Raw genomic sequence first — 15,360 nt, forward strand, 5'->3', positions numbered from 1 at the left:
AGTTATTTATCCATCGTGAAATTTGGTTCAAGATCACAATCACCTAACTAAATCCAAATTGTTCCCAAATTAATTAAAGATCTGTTTATCCACCAATATAATAATCACCATGCTCAACTAGACCTAAAATCTCATAATCCACCAAAAATCTTTGACTATCTCCTGGATATCACTTCTACATCACCACCAGACTCCAATCATAGCTCCTCAAAACAACTTGCGTATGGCACCACCCAACTTGGCGCATGCTGGGGCTTAAGGATGTAAAATGATTAACTCACACTATCTCATGTTGGGCTTTATTATAGGCAAAAGTTGTTGGTGCTTAAGCGGTGCTCTTACAATTCCATACATTAACCACATCGATATAAGTCCATGCTATCAGAACTTTTAGAGCCAGGTTGGGTTTCTTGGGCTAGATTTGGTTCAGAGAAAGGCTTAAGCTTCAGAGAGCAGAAACTCTAAATAAGTTGCACTTGGTACAGTTAAAGGCCTAGACTAGAGCGCAACACGACTTCTATCTCTCCAACCTCACCCACACAACAAAATAGTTGTGGCACCTCACTCGACAACAACCATGTCATGCCATCCCGAGTAGTAGATCCACGTGCAGACATCGGATATGCCCACAACCGTCCACCAATCGCGGCTGACGCACGAGCAAAGGGTGGATGATGCCTTTCTCCTCCAAGTGCCCTCTTCATGCCTCCTCGCTTCCCCTTCATCATCCCCTCAGCGCTCAACTCTAGGTTCAAAATCTGACGACGGCGGCAGCAATCCACTCCCGACGAAAATTTCACCGCTTCCCCACACCCCTCGTGCACTCTCTGCTCCATGCCAGTCCGGTTGGGCATCCTTTGCTTGGCTACGGGTTGCTTTGTGTGCTGCCTCGATCCCACAACCCGCCTTCCCCTGCTGGGCGCCGCCATAGCCGAACGCTCGAGCACCACCTAACGGCAGAGCAAGAGCAGAGGCAGTCGGCACCGCAATGTCTAATCCACATGATGTGTGCACGACGCTACCTGTCGCCGGGGCGAAGGGCCCCCAACAAGGGAACGTAGGATGCGACATCAAGTCCGTGACACGTAACCCGCATACAAGGGAAGGACGCCAAGCAAGATCGACGAGGAACAAAAATTGCATGACTTCGACACACACTTCTAGTTTCATCGCCTGGTGCTTCTTCGTCTGATTCTTCCAGTTTGTCGACCATTCGACCTCCAGATTCTCATGTTCATGTTCTTAGGAACTTCCCTCCCAGCCGATAGTCGAGGCACTCTTAGCACTTCGTCTTTTCATGTTCCTAGTTTTGCTCATGTTCCTCGACCCGTGCAACTCATTTCAGGTGGTTAGTTTGTCGACTCTGGTTGTATGGTCATTCTTGACTTTACCTCTTGTTTTGATTAGGATCCTCACACAGATGCTTTACTTATTGTGGGCCCTCGGCGCTATAACTACCAGGCCCTCTATGAGCTTGGCTGGCTTCACCTTCCCTCTGATGACACCGTCGCCAGTCTCTCCGCCTCTCCTCGTCTACCAACTCTTTGTGGCATCATCCATCGTCTTGGTCACTCATGTGGCTCTCGTCTGTCATCCTTAGTTCGATGTGGCCTTCTAGCATATGTCTCTAGAGGAGTGTCTTTAAACTATCAGGTTTGTCGGCTTTGCAAACAGGTTCAGTTACCTTTCCTTCGAATTAGTCCAAACCATCCTCCCATGATGATCTTTGTACTCATAACATTCTTGGGGAGGGACACCAAAATCACCTGTCTAACAACTCTGATCCACATGTATCGTATTCATGATTATATCCATATGGGGCACATGCAAGCTACTAAGCTTAGATCAAAACATCACAAATCCAAGTGCCAAAGTTATCTCCATCCTAGAATCCAAGTAGCTATATCATTTAACCTAAAGGAAACACGAGTTGTGCTACTCCAAGATCCTTGTTCCCTTACTGCTAATCCAATGCTCCAATAATCCACCATTTCCATAATCATGATTGATGTTGCTAAGTCTCATCTAGCCTAAAGGAAACAAAAGTTGTGTTACTTCAAAATCCTTGTTTCCTTACTACTAATCCAATCCTAGATGCTCCAATAATCCACCAATTATCATAATCATGATTGATGCTGCAAACTCTCATCTAACCTATATAAATCCGATATATATCCAAGGTTTATCATACTACACCCTAAAGTTCTCAAACTTCATCAATCTCCAAAAGTGTGAATTTAACACAAAGCAATCCACCAACATCATAACCATGATTTAAATAAACCCCAAATTCATTGTTATCTAAATCCAATATAAACCACAAAGTTCTATTGACGGACTATGGATCCTTATGTGTACTACTGAAGTTATTTATCCATCGTGAAATTTGGTTCAAGATCACGATCACCTAACTAAATCCAAATTGTTCCCAGATTAATTAAAGCTCTGTTTATCCACCAATATAATAATCACCATGCTCAACTAGACCTAAAATCTCATAATCCACCAAAAATCTTTGACTATCTCCTGAATATCACTTCTACATCACCACTAGACTCCAATCATAGCTCCTCCAAACAACTTCCGTATGGCACCACCCAACTTGGCGCATGTTGGGGCTTAAGGATGTAAAATGATTAACTCACACAATCTCATGTTGGGCTTTATTCTAGGCAAAAGTTGTTGGTGCTTAAGCGGTGCTCTTACAATTCCACAAGTTAAGCACATCGATGTAAGTCCATGCTATCAGAACTTCTATAGCTAGGTTGGGTGTCTTGGACTAGATTTGGTTCAGAGAAAGGCTTAAGCTTGAGAGAGCAGAAACTCTAAATAAGTTGCACTTGGTACAGGTGAAGGCCTAGACTAGAGTGCAACACAACTTATATCTCTCCAAACTCATCCACACAACAAAATAGCTTTGGCACCTCACTCCGCAACGACCATGTCACGCCATCCCAAGTAGTAGATCCACGTGCAGACAACGGATATGCCCACAACATCCACCAATCGCGCTGACGCACGAGCATTGGGTGGATGATGCCTTTCTCCTCCAAGTGCCCTCTTCATGCCTCCTCGCTTCCCCTATCATCATCCCCTCACCGCACAACTCTAGGTTCAAAATTTGACGACGGCGGCAGCAGTCAATTCCCAACGACAGTTTCACCGCTTCGCCCACACCCCTCGTGCACTCTCTGCTCCATGCCAGTCCGGTTGGGCATCCTTTGCTTGGCTACGGGTTGCTTTGTGTGCTGCCTCGATCCCACAACCCGTCTTCCCCTGCTGGGCGCCGCCATAGGCGAACGCTCAAGCACCACCTAACGGCAGAGCAAGAGCAGGGGTTGTCGGCACCGCAATGTCTAATCCACATGATGTGTGCACGACGCTACCTGTTGCAGGGGCCAAGGGCCCCCAACAAGGGAACGTAGGATGCGACATCAAGTTCGTGACACGTAACCCGCATATAAGGGAAGGACGCCAAGAAAGATCGACGAGGAACAAAAATTGCACGACTTCGACACCCACTTTTAGTTTCATCGCCTAGTGCTTCTTCGTCTGATTCTTCCAGTTTGTCGACCATTCGACCTCCAGATTCTCATGTTCATGTTCTTAGGAACTTGCCTCCCAGCCGATAGTCGAGGCACTCTTAGCACTTCGTCTTTTCATGTTCCTAGTTTTGCTCATGTTCCTCGACCCGTGCAACTCATTTCAGGTGGTTAGTTTGTCGACTCTGGTTGTATGGTCATTCTTGACTTTACCTCTTGTTTTGATTAGGATCCTCACACAGATGGTTTACTTGTTGTGGGCCCCTCGGCGCTATAACTACCAGGCCCTCTATGAGCTTGACTGGCTTCACCTTCCCTCTGATGACACCGTCGCCAGTCTCTCCACCTCTCCTCGTCTACCAACTCTTTGTGGCATCATCCATCGTCTTGGTCACTCATGTGGCTCTCGTCTGTCATCCTTAGTTCGATGTGGCCTTCTTGCATATGTCTCTAGAGGTGTGTCTTTAGACTATCAGGTTTGTCGGCTTTGCAAACAGGTTCAGTTACCTTTCCTTCGAATTAATCCAAACCATCCTCCCATGATGATCTTTGTACTCATAACATTCTTGGGGAGGGACACCAAAATCACCTATGTCTAACAACTCTGATCCACATGTATCGTATTCATGATTATATCCATATGGGGCACATGCAAGCTACTAAGCTTAGATCAAAACATCACAAATCCAAGTGCCAAAGTTATCTCCATCCTAGAAGCCAAGTAGCTATATCATTTAACCTAAAGGAAACACGAGTTGTGCTACTCCAAGATCCTTGTTCCCTTACTGCTAATCCAATGCTCCAATAATACACCATTCCCATAATCATGATTGATGTTGCTAAGTCTCATCTAGCCTAAAGGAAACAAAAGTTGTGTTACTTCAAAATCCTTGTTTCCTTACTACTAATCCAATCCCAGATGCTCCAATAATCCACCAATTATCATAATCAAGATTGATGCTGCAAACTCTCATCTAACCTATATAAAGCCGATATATATCCAAGGTTTATCATACTACACCCTAAAGTTCTCAAACTTCATCAATCTCCAAAAGTGTCAATTTAACACAAAGCAATCCACCAACATCATAACCATGATTTAAATAAACCCCAAATTCATTGTTATCTAAATCCAATATAAACCACAAAGTTCTATTGACGGACTATGGATCCTTATGTGTACTATTGAAGTTATTTATCCATCGTGAAATTTGGTTCAAGATCACAATCACCTAACTAAATCCAAATTGTTCCCAGATTAATTAAAGATCTGTTTATCCACCAATATAATAATCACCATGCTCAACTAGACCTAAAATCTCATAATCCACCAAAAATCTTTGACTATCTCCTGGATATCACTTCTACATCACCACCAGACTCCAATCATAGCTCCTCAAAACAACTTGCGTATGGCACCACCCAACTTGGCGCATGTTGGGGCTTAAGGATGTAAAATGATTAACTCACACTATCTCATGTTGGGCTTTATTATAGGCAAAAGTTGTTGGTGCTTAAGCGGTGCTCTTACAATTCCACAAGTTAAGCACATCGATGTAAGTCCATGCTATCAGAACTTCTATAGCTAGGTTGGGTGTCTTGGACTAGATTTGGTTCAGAGAAAGGCTTAAGCTTGAGAGAGCAGAAACTCTAAATAAGTTGCACTTGGTACAGTTAAAGGCCTAGACTAGAGTGCAACACGACTGCTATCTCTCCAAACTCATCCACACAACAAAATAGCTTTGGCACCTCACTCCGCAACGACCATGTCACGCCATCCCGAGTAGTAGATCCACGTGCAGACATCCGATATGCCCACAACAGTCCACCAATCGCGCTGACGCACGAGCATAGGGTGGATGATGCCTTTCTCCTCCAAGTGCCCTCTTCATGCCTCCTCGCTTCCCCTATCATCATCCCCTCACCGCTCAACTCTAGGTTCAAAATCTGACGACAGCGGCAGCAGTCCACTCCCAACGACAGTTTCACCGCTTCGGCCACTCCCCTCATGCACTCTCTGCTCCATGCCAGTCCGGTTGGGCGTCCTTTGCTTGGCTACAGGTTGCTTTGTGTGCTGCCTCGATCCCACAACCCGTCTTCCCCTGCTGGGCACCGCCATAGCCGAACGCTCAAGCACCACCTAACAGCAGAGCAAGAGCAGGGGTTGTCGGCACCGCAATGTCTAATCCACATGATGTGTGCACGACGCTACCTGTCGCCGGGGCCAAGGGCCCCCAACAAGGGAACGTAGGATGCGACATCAAGTCCGTGACACGTAACCCGCATATAAGGGAAGGACGCCAAGCAAGATCGACGAGGAACAAAAATTGCACGACTTCGACACCAACTTCTAGTTTTATCGCCTGGTGCTTCTTCGTCTGATTCTTCCAGTTTGTCGGCCATTCGACCTCCAGATTCTCATGTTCATGTTCTTAGGAACTTCCCTCCCAGCCGATAGTAGAGGCACTCTTAGCACTTCGTCTTTTCATGTTCCTAGTTTTGCTCATGTTCCTCGACCCGTGCAACTCATTTCAGGTGGTTAGTTTGTCGACTCTGGTTGTATGGTCATTCTTGACTTTACCTCTTGTTTTGATTAGGATCCTCACACAGATGCTTTACTTGTTGTGGGCCCCTCGGCGCTATAACTACCAGGCCCTCTATGAGCTTGACTGGCTTCAGCTTCCCTCTGATGACACCGTCGCCAGTCTCTCCGCCTCTCCTCGTCTACCAACTCTTTGTGGCATCATCCATCGTCTTGGTCACTCATGTGGCTCTCGTCTGTCATCCTTAGTTCGATGTGGCCTTCTTGCATATGTCTCTAGAGGTGTGTCTTTAGACTATCAGGTTTGTTGGCTTTGCAAGCAGGTTCAGTTACCTTTCCTTCGAATTAATCCAAACCATCCTCCCATGATGATCTTTGTACTCATAACATTCTTGGGGAGGGACACCAAAATCACCTATGTCTAACAACTCTGATCCACATGTACCGTATTCATGATTATATCCATATGGGGCACATGCAAGCAACTAAGCTTAGATCAAAACATCACAAATCCAAGTGCCAAAGTTATCTCCATCCTAGAATCCAAGTAGCTATATCATTTAACCTAAAGGAAACACGAGTTGTGCTACTCCAAGATCCTTGTTCCCTTACTGCTAATCCAATGCTCCAATAATCCACCATTCCCATAATCATGATTGATGTTGCTAAGTCTCATCTAGCCTAAAGGAAACAAAAGTTGTGTTACTTCAAAATCCTTGTTTCCTTACTACTAATCCAATCCCAGATGCTCCAATAATCCACCAATTATCATAATCAAGATTGATGCTGCAAACTCTCATCTAACCTATATAAATCCGATATATATCCAAGGTTTATCATACTACACCCTAAAGTTCTCAAACTTCATCAATCTCCAAAAGTGTGAATTTAACAGACAGCAATCCACCAACATCATAACCATGATTTAAATAAACCCCAAATTCATTGTTATCTAAATCCAATATAAACCACAAAGTTCTATTGACGGACTATGGATCCTTATGTGTACTATTGAAGTTACTTATCCATCGTGAAATTTGGTTCAAGATCACAATCACCTAACTAAATCCAAATTGTTCCCAGATTAATTAAAGATCTGTTTATCCACCAATATAATAATCATCATGCTCAACTAGACCTAAAATCTCATAATCCACCAAAAATCTTTGACTATCTCCTGAATATCACTTGTACATCACCACCAGACTCCAATCATAGCTCCTCAAAACAACTTGCGTATGGCACCACCCAACTTGGCGCATGTTGGGGCTTAAGGATGTAAAATGATTAACTCACACAATCTCATGTTGGGCTTTATTATAGGCAAAAGTTGCTGGTGCTTAAGCGGTGCTCTTACAATTCCATACATTAACCACATCGATATAAGTCCATGCTATCAGAACTTTTAGAGCTAGGTTGGGTTTCTTGGGCTAGATTTGGTTCAGAGAAAGGCTTAAGCTTGAGAGAGCAGAAACTCTAAATAAGTTGCACTTGGTACAGTTAAAGGCCTAGACTAGAGCACAACACGACTTCTATCTCTCCAACCTCACCCACACAACAAAATAGCTGTGGCACCTCACTCCACAACAACCATGTCACGCCATCCCGAGTAGTAGATCCACGTGCAGACATCGGATATGCCCACAACCGTCCACCAATCGCGGCTGACGCACGAGCATAGGGTGGATGATGCCTTCCTCCTCCAAGTGCCCTCTTCATGCCTCCTCGCTTCCCCTATCATCATCCCCTCACCGCTCAACTCTAGGTTCAAAATCTGACGATGGCGGCAGCAGTCCACTCCCAACGACAGTTTCACCGCTTCGCCCACACCCCTCGTGCACTCTCTGCTCCATGCCAATCCGGTTGGGCATCCTTTGCTTGGCTACGGGTTGCTTTGTGTGCTGCCTCGATCCCACAACCCGTCTTCCCCTACTGGGCGCCGCCATAGTCGAACGCTCAAGCACCACCTAACGGCAGAGCAAGAGCAGGGGCTGTCGGCACCGCAATGTCTAATCCACATGATGTGTGCACGACGCTACCTGTCGTCGGGGCCAAGGGCCCCCAACAAGGGAACGTAAGATGCGACATCAAGTCCGTGACACGTAACCCGCATACAAGGGAAGGACGCCAAGAAAGATCGACGAGGAACAAAAATTGCACGACTTCGACACCCACTTCTAGTTTCATCGCCTGGTGCTTCTTCGTCTGATTCTTCCAGTTTATCGACCATTCGACCTCCAGATTCTCATGTTCATGTTCTTAGGAACTTCCCTCCCAGTCGATAGTCGAGGCACTCTTAGCACTTCGTCTTTTCATGTTCCTAGTTTTGCTCATGTTCCTCGACCCGTGCAACTCATTTCAGGTTGTTAGTTTGTCGACTCTGGTTGTATGGTCATTCTTGACTTTAGCTCTTGTTTTGATTAGGATCCTCACACAGATGCTTTACTTGTAGTGGGCCCTCGGCGCTATAACTACCAGGCCCTCTATGAGCTTGACTGGCTTCACCTTCCCTCTGATGACACCGTCGCCAATCTCTCCGCCTCTCCTCGTCTACCAACTCTTTGTGGCATCATCCATCGTCTTGGTCACTCATGTGGCTCTCGTCTGTCATCCTTAGTTCGATGTGGCTTCTTGCATATGTCTCTAGAGGTGTGTCTTTAGACTATCAGGTTTGTCGGCTTTGCAAACATGTTCAGTTACTTTTCCTTCAAATTAATCCAAACCATCCTCCCATGATGATCTTTGTACTCATAACATTCTTGGGGAGGGACACCAAAATCACCTATGTCTAACAACTCTGATCCACATGTATCGTATTCATGATTATATCCATATGGGGCACATGCAAGCTATTAAGCTTATATCAAAACATCACAAATCCAAGTGCCAAAGTTATCTCCATCCTAGAATCCAAGTAGCTATATCATTTAACCTAAAGGAAACACGAGTTGTGCTACTCCAAGATCCTTGTTCCCTTACTGCTAATCCAATGCTCCAATAATCCACCAATTATTATAATCATCATTGATGCTGCAAACTCTCATCTAACCTATATAAATCCGATATATATCCAAGGTTTATCATACTACACCCTAAAGTTCTCAAACTTCATCAATCTCCAAAAGTGTGAATTTAACACAAAGCAATCCACCAACATCATAACCATGATTTAAATAAACCCAAATTCATTGTTATCTAAATCCAATATAAACCACAAAGTTCTATTGACGGACTATGGATCCTTATATGTACTATTGTAGTTATTTATCCATCGTGAAATTTGGTTCAAGATCACAATCAGCTAACTAAATCGAAATTGTTCCCAGATTAATTAAATATATGTTTATCCACCAATATAATAATCACCATGCTCAACTAGACCTAAAATCTCATAATCCACCAAAAATCTTTGACTATCTCCTGAATATCACTTCTACATCACCACCAGACTCCAATCATAGCTCCTCAAAACAACTTCCGTATGGTACCACCCAACTTGGCGCATGTTGGGGCTTAAGGATATAAAATGATTAACTCACACAATCTCATGTTGGGCTTTATTCTAGGCAAAAGTTGTTGGTGCTTAAGCGGTGCTCTTACAATTCCACAAGTTAAGCACATCGATGTAAGTCCATGCTATCAGAACTTTTATAGCTAGGTTGGGTGTCTTGGACTAGATTTGGTTCAGAGAAAGGCTTAAGCTTGAGAGAGCAGAAACTCTAAATAAGTTGCACTTGGTACAGTTGAAGGCCTAGACTAGAGTGCAACACGACTTCTATCTCTCCAAACTCATCCACACAACAAAATAGCTTTGGCACCTCACTCCGCAACGACCATGTCATGCCATCCCGAGTAGTAGATCCACGTGCAGACATCGGATATGCCCACAACCGTCCACCATCGCGGCTGACGCACGAGCATAGGGTGGATGATTGCCTTTCTCCTCCATGTTCCTCGACCCGTGCAACTCATTTCAGGTGGTTAGTTTGTCGACTCTAGTTGTATGGTCATTCTTGACTTTAACTCTTGTTCTAATTAGGATCCTCACACGAATGCTTTACTTGTTGTGGGCCCTCGGCGCTATAACTACCAGGCCCTCTATGAGCTTGACTGGCTTCACCTTCCCTCTGATGACACCGTCGCGCGTCTCCCTGCCTCTCCTCGTCTATCGACTCTTTGTGGCATCATCGTCTTGGTCACTCATGTGGCTCTCGTGTGTCATCCTTAGTTCGATGTGGCCTTCTTGCATATGTCTCTAGAGGTGTGTCTTTAGACTATCAAGTTTGTCGGCTTTGCAAACAAATTCAGTTACCTTTCCTTCGAATTAATCCAAACCATCCTCCCATGATGATCTTGTACTCATAACATTCTTGGGGAGGGACACAAAAATCACCTATGTCTAACAACTCTGATCCACATGTATCGTATTCATGATTATATCCATATGGGGCACATGCAAGCTACTAAGCTTAGAGCAAAACATCATAAATCCGAGTGCTAAAGTTATCTCCATCCTAGAATCCAAGTAGCTATATTATTTAACCTAAGGGAAACACAAGTTGTGCTACTCCAAGATCCTTGTTTCGTTACTACTAATCCAATCTCATATGCTCCAATAATCCACCATTTTAATAATCATGATTTATGTTGCTAAGTCTCATCTAGACTAAAGGAAACACAAGTTGTGTTAGTTCAAAATCCTTTTTATCCTGTTCACTTGATGTTTGGGGTCAAGCTCGCTTTGCCTTGAAAGCAGGCTATTGCTACTATATTATCTCTTGACACACATGGATATATTTTATGCGTTCTTGTAGTGAGGTCTTATCTATTTGTAAGAAGTTTGCAGGAATGCTTCATACCCTTTCTTCCACTCGTATCTGTGTCTTTCACGCAGATTTTACTTGTGATTTTATCTATCGTTTGTTACGCGGATACCTTGCTGAGCAGGGCACACTTGCTCGGTTCTCTTAGTGTGGACAAGATGCTCGGAATGTTGTTGAGAGCAAGCATCGTCACCTTCTTGAGGAGGCTCATACGTTGAAGATCGTTGCCTCTCTTCCACCACACTTTTGGGTTGAGGTTGTTTCTACTTCCAACTACCTCATCAACATTCAACCTTCCTTGCTTAGTAGGATGACATTCATCTCGAGCGTATTTCTAGTCGTCCCCATGACTACTCATCGCTTCGTTTGTTTGATTGTGTTTGCTACACTCTTGTTGCCCCCCACCCCCACCCCCGTGAACACACCAAACTGACTGCTCGGTCTGTTGAATGTGTCTTCTTGGGTTACAGTGATGAGCACAAGGGCTATCGGTGTTGGGATCCTGTCGGTCGGTGGATGCGCATTTTTCGGGATGTGAATTTTGATGAGTCTCGTCCTTTCTATCCATGCTTATCCTCTCCTTCGGCCTCCCCCGTCAAGGATATTTATTTCCTAACTTTTTCCCAATACACCTATCACCCATGTATTGCCCTTGTCTACCCAAACCACCGTGTCTTCCCATACTATTGTTATAGACCCCACGTCGTCGTCACCTGCGGCTTTTCTTGGTGATTCCCCCTCATGCTCTTTTTACTACATTGGTCGCCAGCGTGTCGTGGATTCTTCATATGTGCCATCCTAGACTATTATGTCTCCTTCTGTTGGCAACCCACCTCCTTCGGCTCAACCTGCTTATGGCTTCCGCGGTTGCCCGCTTCCGCCTATTGTCCGCTATGGGTGTTCTGACGCTGCTCTTCAGGAGACGACTTCTTATCGAGTCGTCGTGTTCTTCCCGAACGACGGCATGTGATGGCATAGGAGATTGCTGCTCTTGAGCGCACCGACTCGTATCTGTGTCTTTCATGCAGATTTTACTCGTGATTTTATCTGCCATTTGTTATGTGGATTCCTTGCTGAGCAGGGCACACTTGCTCGGTTCTCTTAGCGTGGACATGATTCTCGGAATATTATTGTTGAGAGCAAGCATCGTCACCTTCTTGAGGCGGCTCATACATTGAGGATTGTTGCCTCTCTTCCACCACACTTTTGGGTTCATTAATCAACATTCAGCCTTCCTTGCTTAGTAGGATGACATTCATCTCGAGCGTATATCTGGCTGTTCCCGTGACTACTCATCGCTTCGTTCGTTTGATTGTGTTTGCTACACTCTTGTTGCCCCCGCCACCCCCGTGAACAACCAAACTGACTGCCCGGTGCTTATCCCATCACGTGTAACTTGTAAGTGGGTCTACAAAGGTTTAGACTCAAATGGTTCTCTTGAGTGTTACAAAGCTCGTCTTGTGACCCATGGCTTTCAGCAGGAACATGGTTGTGACTACGATGAGACATTTGCTCCTATGGCACGCATGACCACTCTTCGCACACTTCTCAGTGTGATATTTGTTCGCCACTGGTCTGTCTCTCAGCTTGATTCCAACAATGCATTTTTTAATGGTGATCGCGGCGGCGAGTGCTCACGATCCTGCATTTTATGTCCACCTTTAGCTCATGGTCGAACTCTTATGCTATATGTCGATGCATGATCATCACTGCGACGACGTTGAGTGGATTGCCTTTGTGAATACTCGTCTTAGTGAATAGTTTCTATGTCTGGTCTTTGGTCTTATTTCCTACTTCCTTGGGATTGAGGTTTCTTCTACCTCTGATGGCTTCTTTATTTCCCAAGAGGGTTAGAAAGGAGGGGTATTAAGAATGTCAAAGGGGATGTCAATATCAAGCAAATAAGGCATAGCTTAACCCTAGCTAACTTAGCATAGCAATACTAGTAAAACAATACTTTATGCATGAAAAATAATTCGGAGTGTGCAATGCAAATATGGGTTCAACATGATTTGAGTAGGTTCCTTGCCTCGCTCGGCAAAGTCTTCAATGCTTTTGGTCACTCCTCGAACATCCTTGAATCTTCCAAAAAACAACATTTTCTACTCACTGGAAAAATAAATAAAAAAGCACACAATCAATAGACAGTACATGCAAATGGCTCCAAAATTTAGAAAAGTAGTATTAAACTATTAATGGAAAAACACCATCAGCATCCGTGCGAGCACACGCACAAAGCAAAGCTCGATGCTTTCACTCGCTGCACTATACTAGGACAGGTGTGGTTTCTTCACTAGAGAAACAATGCATATGGTTCAGACTTTTTCAGACAACTGAATTGCAACATCACATTCTAATTTCTAACCTCCCGAGTGCAAAACATCAAGTCTGTTCAGGTTGGAATATGACTAGTATTACCCACAGACATGTTTTAATTTTGTGGATTTTTTCACTCCATGCACTATGCTGGAAGCAGACAGAAGTTTCACTGGAGAAGCATTGTACAGGTTTCAGACTTCCTCACAAAATAGTTTGCCTGAATGCAAACGTGTCATGTCTGTTCAACTAGGATTACTCACAGCTAGAATCAAGACCTAAGACCGCACAGCAGGCCTCAACATGGGAGGTTGAAGAGGGAGAAAAGCAACCACACAAGATCAGCCATGACTTGGGACAGCTTTCCTCCGGTACTTGTGATTGAAAGGGAGGACATCACCGGAGAAAAAGAGAGAATATGTCAAGAGGAAGGAGAAAAGGCATGCATCATCTCAACACCATCCCGTTCAGATAGGCTAGTGGAGAAATTATGCGGAGTATGCAACTGCTCCGATCTGTCCCAACTAATCACACGCAGGAAAACAAAATTGCAAACAAATCTACTTGGGATTTGGGTCTGATTTGTCGCATTGTAGAGAGAAATGAAGATGAGGGCGGCGTCGTGGAGCGGGTAGGCGAGCTTCTTCACCTCAAGCGACTAAGCTGCCAGTTCGTGGCCGCCTGCGCAGCAAGCATAGACGCAATTCCGTCGCCTGAATCCATGGCGTGAGACGAGACGAGAGGCGACGAGAAGAGGGGGGACGCTAGCCGGACCTGCGGGGAGAGATGAGGGCGAGAAGGTGCTTGAGGGCGTCGAGCTTGTCGCCGTCGAAGCGGGAGTCGAAGAGCGCCGGGACCCGGGATGGCGGCGCCGTCCGGGTCGTCGTAGAGGTGCGCGTCCGCTCCACCGCCCACGACGCTGCCGCGCCGCTGGCCCGCATCCCGCACATCTCCGAGTAAGACACTCGATAGGCGGCGAGGCTGCATGGCGCGGATCTTGCGTGCTCGAGGCGGCGAACGCGGCGGCGAGGCGGCGCGGCGCGGATCTTGGCAGCCGCCGCGTTTCGCCGGGTCCGTCCGTTCACGGGAGCGTGATGGGTACACATGGAGCGGGCCGAAATTTGTATAACCTGGGCCGTCCACGAGGAGGACTGGGTCATATTTTCTGTGGGCTTGGTCCACGTACATCCATCCGATGAAATATATAGTGAGCACACGGTGAGGTGTGAGGGCATTAATCTGAACCGCGAGAACTATACCTCGCTTATGGAGAGAGTATCAACCAGGAAAATCCTGCGCGCCGCTCATTGCACGCAAATTCTGTTCTGGAGTGTCAAACAATGTTTGTGTTTTCAAATTTTGTTGGGGAGATTCAAAAAAAGTTCCCATTTTTAAAAAATGTTCACGTATCAAGAAACTGTTTTGCCATTCAAAAAATTTATGAGTTTTCTAAAAATGTTCGTATTTTCAATTTTTTGGGGGGATTTTAAAAATTCTTTTTGTTTCTAGAACAGGAAATTGTTCGCAATTTTCAAAATTTGTTCTTGCTTCGATTTTTGTTTTGGAGTTTGAAAAATGCTGGTGTTTTCAAAATTTGTTTGGCAGATTAAATAAAATTCCCATTTTTCAAAAATATTCGCGTATGAAAAAACTGTTTTGCCATTAAAAAATGTTCATGTTCTTAATTTTTTGGGGGGAGTTTAAAAATTGTTTTAGTTTCCTGAATTTTTTTGTGTTTTCCGAAATGTTTGAGTTTTTTTCAAATATACGCAATTTCAAAAAGTGTTCGTGGTTTTATACAATATTCACTTTTTCTCCTAAATAATATTATGCGTTCAAAATTTGGGAAACGTTCATATCCGCACTTAGTTTGGTTCTTAAGAATCTGTGCTGCGAATTATAACAAATAGTTCGCTAGCTCAATTGGTTGGAGTAGTATTTGTTAAGCAGGAGGTCTAGTGTTCGAATGCGTATTCTTTTTTGCGAGCGAGTGCTGTACTTTCTTCGCTAGCTGGAACGAGAGAGCCACATGCGCTTGTACGTTCTCTCGACAATTTGCAGCAGTTAGCGGCAAAATAGAAGCTCCCTATCAACCATCTCCTTTTTTTTGAGACAATCCACGCGAAGCTTTATTTAA

The 15,360-nt window shown here is 44.8% G+C and overlaps 1 long non-coding RNA gene across 1 annotated transcript; it reads right to left on the minus strand.

The window, feature by feature from the left end:
• Positions 1 to 12,936: 12,936 nt before the first annotated feature.
• Positions 12,937 to 14,354, minus strand: LOC123145225 (uncharacterized). The gene is made up of 2 exons (XR_006472174.1): positions 13,998 to 14,354; positions 12,937 to 13,016 (listed from the first exon to the last, which is right to left on the minus strand). It is a non-coding gene; the product is annotated as an uncharacterized lncRNA (long non-coding RNA).
• Between the last annotated feature and the right edge of the window lie 1,006 nt (positions 14,355 to 15,360).

Source organism: Triticum aestivum, chromosome 1B (genome assembly GCF_018294505.1).
Source record: "Triticum aestivum cultivar Chinese Spring chromosome 1B, IWGSC CS RefSeq v2.1, whole genome shotgun sequence".
Classification (NCBI taxonomy): Eukaryota; Viridiplantae; Streptophyta; class Magnoliopsida; order Poales; family Poaceae; genus Triticum; species Triticum aestivum.